The following is a 6,525-nucleotide window of genomic DNA, read 5'->3' as shown; positions in this document are numbered from 1 at the left end:
GCACCCATGTGTTTTTTATGCCTGGGTACTACAAACTGCTATATTTGTCGAGACCGCACACGCGGGCTGGCGAGCAGGATTGGTAACTGCGCCAATGCTGCTTGCAGATGAAAACACGTCATTTGCGCCACATGAACCACTCCTCGAACTTTTCCGTTGTAATTTAAAGGTTTGTCGAGTATATTTGGATTGTTTATTTCACAATCTATAATGTTTTGCCAGGCAACTATTTCGCAGTGCCCTTCTGGTTGGGGCGAACTGAGGTTTAGTCAAGGCGATTATGTTTTTTTTGGCGCTGTATTAAAAAGGGAACTCCTGTCGGCGTATTGCAAATACTTTTTGCGGTGTTTAGGCTACGCACTTGGCAAGCTGCCAGATATATCCTTTAATTAACGAATTGCTGAACAAGACCGCCACGGGCATAACGGGCACTGAAGAAATAAAACGATTAAGCGCCATTCTTCGCATAAGCGCCAAAGTGGGACAATTACATGTACTTGATCCTGATGTGACCTTTTCTCGTGCGTGCCTGCCTGTCACCGAAGCAGCCGATCAGATAGCCACTACAATACAAATGGACGCTGAAAGCTCTTTGGTTGTCATTGATGATACTTTAATCGTTGCTTTGTATAGGACCAAAATGTTTATTCACTAAAACATTTCTGGTCTCGCGCCGTCTCTTTGAGAGTGTTTAGGCAGAGTGAAAAAGGCTGACTCCCAACATTTATTGGTGATGCACAGAGAAGAGGTTAAGTTGAGAAAACGTCTTTAATATTCAGCCATTCATATACAGCCGTTCGGAAGCAGGATCATCACAAAGACATCGCACGCTCCGGAGCCTCTTTTCAGAAAGGATGAGGGAAGCATTTGTCACTCCCTATTGGCATAAACATACAGAAATATCCACTGCAGCAGTTTTGGTCTAAAAGGATGCACTGAAAAAAAGCATACAAATGCTGCTGACGAGCTCTCGTCCTAAAACGATCACTTGGGAATAACGCCAACTTCCTTACTTTGTGAGATATTTTGGGCAAAAAATACTCGCAGACCAAATCTCTGTCAATTTTGTTACAGCTGAAATAGGCCATTCCTAACAAAACTGCAATGTATGTCTGCACACTTTGCTCTGATTTTCTGCCAACGAATTCATAGTTCGTTCACAGAAATAAATCGCGTATTTTAAATTACCCTTTTTTCTTCTCACCTGCCTTATTTGTATTAGTCGTGTAGACTGTAGCAACATTATAGAACAATAGCATGGAATGTGACAACGCAGATACCACCACGTCACCACTGCAGTTGCCGTAATGAAGGTTAACACGTAAACCAAGTCTCCTATCGCAACTGAGAAGTAAATCGAAGATAGTCATTCGGTATCGAATAGTTTGCGGCCCTTCACTCTGGTGGGCCTACCATACAAAGTGCAGTCGCATAGTGTACGCTCGGTCTGTCTTATGTAGAACCGCAGCTAAGATCGGTTCTCGCAACATAATCAAGGTTAGTGCGTTATTCGTATAATTACTTCCATCTAAGCATTCAGACTACTTCCAATGTGCAGCGCTGCTCTAGTCACTTAAAACAGGGAAATGTCCGTCTATGTTTCAGCTTGTCATGAACCAGCTCACTTTGTACATTATCTTCTATTTTTGCGTTTTCCATTCTGTCACAGAAATATTGTTACAACTATGTTTTCTGCACCATGCCAAGACTACTAAATACACTGGTAGATAATGATGTTTCAATAACAAGAATCGCCAAGAAAAAAATACCGGAGGTACTGCTGTAAAGAGTTTAGTCAATGCTGAGGATTTTGATGTGCTTTAATTACCAGTTACAAGTTTTACCGGGCTTTCCTTGGTATAAGTTTTTATTGCTACAAGTTGCTTCCCTTTTTATGATAAAGTGAATTTGTAATGTTGCAGGTACTATTGTATAGAAACGTTAAATATAGTGGTCGTTTTGTTCCAGCGTGCTACATAACTGTGGTTGTCTTATGTAGGGCGTAAGCAGGGTCCAACTGCATTGCGCACGTTTTTTGCTTCCGTACACTCTCGCATTAAATTTCGTACTTTGGAGTTCAAGTTTTTATTAAATCTACATTTTTACTAACTGTCATGGCCCATCAAAGGCTTTGTACGCGCACATCAAAGGCCTTTCTCTAAGCACAGTGCACCCGGAATATTTTTTTGTAAACGTCTCATCATAAATCCTTGTACGACACAATATTTCTGACTTTTATACGAACGGAAAAGTACATTTTGTCAAGTCCTTTATAGCGCAAGATTTTCCTCTATTTTGAAAATGACGATCTCCGAGCTTTATTTGGGTTTTTATAAAAACATATCACCATCACCGAGGTTTAAAACAGCACAAGTGCGTCCTTTCAGCGTATGTCTTTGAGAATGCACGAGGCTTGTCTTTTTCTTATGCAGTTTTCACGTACCCGCTTGACTTCACTTCAATACTGAGGACGTCACTTGCTTCCTTCTAAAAACCCGATTACTCTACTTCAGCCATTCTATGACACTCTCGGGGCCAAATTAGGGCTGTCAATCTCAAATTTAATGTGTTAATTTAGCAATATAACCGCCTATATTCAGACAATGCATGCTTATAATAATAAAATAGTTTTTGAAATACAACCAAGATCTTATAGTATGTAGAGCACGCATTGTGTTAAATTCGGAACTTACCCGTAAAACTACAATTATAAGGAGCCGGACACATGGCCTATCACAATAAAATGTATTTATGTACCCACTTCCAGAGCCGCATTTACCTGATGTGCAAAACGTGTTGAGTAGGCATTCACGAGCTCGCGCTTGTTTGTGTAGCTGTGTTTGTGTAGGCGTTGGTGTGTGCGTGCGTGCGGGTGTGTGCATAAATGCATGCGTCAGTGTCTGTGTGTGTGTATGTGTGTATCTGTGGTCGTGTGTTTATGAGGCTGTGTACACGTATGGACGCCCTGTTTATATACTCACGTTATCGTACAGACATCCATCAGCCAAAGTCTCTGCGGCCATTATTGCCACGAAAACAATGATCGCCACGATGTGGTATCTGAAAATCTATAGCCAAGGCAAAATTATTTTGGGTCATGCCAAAAGTAGCCTTTATAGGTATTGTTTTTCAAACATTCCTGTAAAATGCCCCTGATATAAGATGATCTGATTAAGTGGTTAAACAGAAATCATAACGTGCACAAAAGTACTTATGTTTTGCTTCATAAATTAGGCCAGTAAGGCTTGCCTCTCAGAACTTACTTGTAGGCCATATTTATAACCCGCCCATTTCGCATATTTTGCCCCCAGTCTTTATATGTTTATTTTGCGTGACTGGCTCTGTCTGCAAAATGCTTCCCCGCTACATATAGTGAAATGGTAGCCACCACTGCAACCTTTGGGAAATAAATATGAATACTGCTTCTATGCCTAAAAATTTCACAGTGAAATATGCATAATTTGTTCAGCCAGTTTGTCTAGAAACAAAACCCTGTTTTTCACATCTGTTTCGAATAACTAGGTCTGTTTGAAAAAACAGAAGCTAATGTCTCCCCCTTGTAAAGTATGATACTTCCTCTTGCCTTCCAATCCTCGCCATTGGCTTGTTTAGCAACCTTACAAACACTGTTCACTCACGCTCACAACAGGGAATATTTCTCTTATGATGAAAGGGGGTTTTATAAACTAATGTTTTTTTTTTTTTTCAACAATTTACTTGGAACTGATTCTGATTTTTTCCTAAACTATTCGTGGAATCTGGTCACACTGGTCATTTATACTGCGCAGTGTGTTCAGTTGTGCGATTGTAATATTACTTTTGGACATTGATTTCGCCAAGACATGAAGTCGGAGCATTGCTTTTATTCAGTAATTTGTTTTTATGTATGGTTCCAGGAGCAGTCATTAAACATCAGTTTTTACATATCTGTTGGTTCGGACATAACTTCGTTGCTCGCTGCTTTTTATCTATATAGTTTTTGAAACTTTTTACTCAATGGCGACCTTGCCAGAAATGTGTTTAAACAAAAAACAATGCTTTGCCTCATGCTTCTAACAAAAATAATTTTTTGACAGTGGATAAAAAAATTTTCTATACCAATAAAAACTTGGCAGCATTAAGTAGGTATAAACTTTTCCAATAATCTCAGGTAAGTCAATCGAAATTGTCGCTAACTTTTCAAATTAAAAGCAAATGTATGTATTTCACTTTATATATAGTTCAGCACGCTGGCAATATTAAAACTGCCTTCCGTGGAATAAAACATCTTTGGTTCCGTTTTTGAAATGAAGCTTGTGAAAATGCGTTGATGTCTTTAAATTACATGAAAAATGGAGGGTACAGTTACGTTTGTTTCGAAAAATTTACTAATATACGTGGAATGTATCAGGAAAAAAACTACCAAAAGGTTAAACAACAGCCGTCGGTATATGACCGCTCCTGATCTTTGCACCCAACTGCGAAACCAACTTACTGCAAGAAATCTCGTCACAGAGCGACCGATTTGAAACCTGATGGTTCATAAATGAAACCTACCTATGTAGTTTATATTACGTTAAGGCACGTTATCACGCCTTTTTCCAGAGATCGGCTTCCCTGTTGGATGATTGCAATTATCTACGTGTTCCTTTCCATAAGCAGCTTATTGCTAAGTATTCAAGACCCATGCCATTTTGCTATCCGCTTCATGAGTGGCAACAAAACGTTGACTGTTCCAAACTGCGCAATACTTGTGGGATTTAAATGCATTCTTTTCCTAATGGCTTGGGAGAGATCTTTAAGTTTGCTTGTTTCAATAATATGCTACCTGAAACAAAACTAACAGGATTTGACTACGATCTAAAACCAGCTTCATATAAAATAGGTCCCTAATGGACAAGGTGACATAAGAAGTCATCAGTTTTTAAGTGCTTCTTACTGACCAATTTACGATCAAGGAGTTAATGTTTTGTGTTTTATACTTCCAGAAAACAGCTCTGAAATATTCAAGCACCCGTATTGTGCAAAGAAAATTATTTTTAAAGTGCATCTTAGTCCTGAACACAAACACAAATCGGGTGACTGATGTAAACCATGCGCGAGTTGCATCGTGCCGTCTAGGGCGTGTAACAGTCTTGGTACTGTAAAGCTGTCCTCTGGTGACAAAACGCAATTAAGGGGGGTGTAGTTAAGAACGTTTGCGCGGGCAATGCTGATGAACAGAGTGGCACTAAACGTCACCAAATTAAAACTGCCTATTGCTACTACATGATACTTTGAATTGCCTATTTCTTTTCTTCTAAGCTGGACCAGTGGGTATGCCTAATAATATACTTACCATAACGTACATTCAATAATATGTACCCAGAAGAATTATGGTTTCTAGTGAGAATAGTACTAGTAAGAACAACATACGTGAAAAAAATATGCAAAATGCAAGTTGTTGAAATACTTTCTTACCGGTGCGAAGAAACCCATGGTGAAAGAAGAATTCTGCGAGTAAAAAAACTCATGATTCACTCAGCTGTAATGAATTATGGCGAGTAAACAGAGAAGTGTACTGGATATTTAAAACACGTAAGATGCATAAAATCGCAAAACAAGTAAAGAATGGGTATTTTATAATACTAAGGTATGAGTGAACTACCCTTTACTGCTGTGATATACAAAACGAATGCTTATTTAGCGTTTCAACGATTTTGTTTTTTTGGAAGCGATTGTTTACCAAAGCAGAAAAGCAACGCATTGCGTCCGTTTCAAGTAACTGGCGCTGTGTTAAAAATAAAGTTTTAAATAATGTATGGGTCGTTAATAATTTCTTAACGCTTTTGGCCAACATTAAGAGCATTTGCAGGATATGCAGCAGTGCCACGTTTAGCGATCGCAAAAAAGTTTGCCCTCTGAACTACCTCACAGCCACAAAGACGAAGCTTCAGCGGGCTTACCACAGCGCTCTGTTGCTCCCCAGGAGTTCTCGAAGTTGAATAGCTGAGCACCCACGAATGCCGCTGAGCGATTTGGGGTTGCGGCGGGGGGCTTTTGAAGCGGATTTCTCCAATCACCAGCAAAAACTCCAATCACGTGATTTCTTGCTGGTCTCCTTTTTTGACAGCCCAATTACGCCTGAAAAACACTCCCGTATCTTGACTCAACGTTTTATCAGGAACGGAGCTTTGTTTTTCCCGAGCATGGGACTAATATACGAGTGACCTTATAGAGGACGAGAAATATGTTGTGTGTACTGTCGCCCTCTATCGTTTCGGCAGTATTTTAGATTACGGAACGCAGACCAATTAAAACTTCCTTTTTTATTTGGATATCAAGGTCTATGGTTTCGAGACATGCAACGCAGGAGGACAGAACAAAACTGACAGAAAAAATGCTGATGGTTTTTCGGTTTCTTGATAAAGAAGAAGTGGTGTAATGGGAAATATCAATTTCAGTATCCACTTTTTTTATGACCGTGATCCTTCCTTAAGCAAACACCATTTCCGGAAAGCCTTAGTATTTATGGGGATACGAGTAACACGTGGACGTACTTCAGAT

General features: G+C 39.6%; 1 long non-coding RNA gene across 1 annotated transcript; it reads right to left on the bottom strand.

The window, feature by feature from the left end:
• Nucleotides 1-749: 749 nt before the first annotated feature.
• Nucleotides 750-6,047, bottom strand: LOC144158508 (uncharacterized). Its single transcript, XR_013320100.1, has 4 exons — nt 5,925-6,047; nt 5,440-5,472; nt 2,982-3,068; nt 750-935 (listed from the first exon to the last, which is right to left on the bottom strand). It is a non-coding gene; the product is annotated as an uncharacterized LOC144158508 (long non-coding RNA).
• Nucleotides 6,048-6,525: the final 478 nt, after the last annotated feature.

The sequence above is a fragment of the Haemaphysalis longicornis genome, unplaced genomic scaffold (genome assembly GCF_048455015.1).
Source record: "Haemaphysalis longicornis isolate Haplotype H1 unplaced genomic scaffold, Haemaphysalis longicornis Haplotype H1 scaffold_10, whole genome shotgun sequence".
Taxonomy (NCBI): Eukaryota; Metazoa; Arthropoda; class Arachnida; order Ixodida; family Ixodidae; genus Haemaphysalis; species Haemaphysalis longicornis.
The sequence above is the reverse complement of the archived record's forward strand: the minus strand, read 5'-3'. Positions and strand labels throughout refer to the sequence as shown.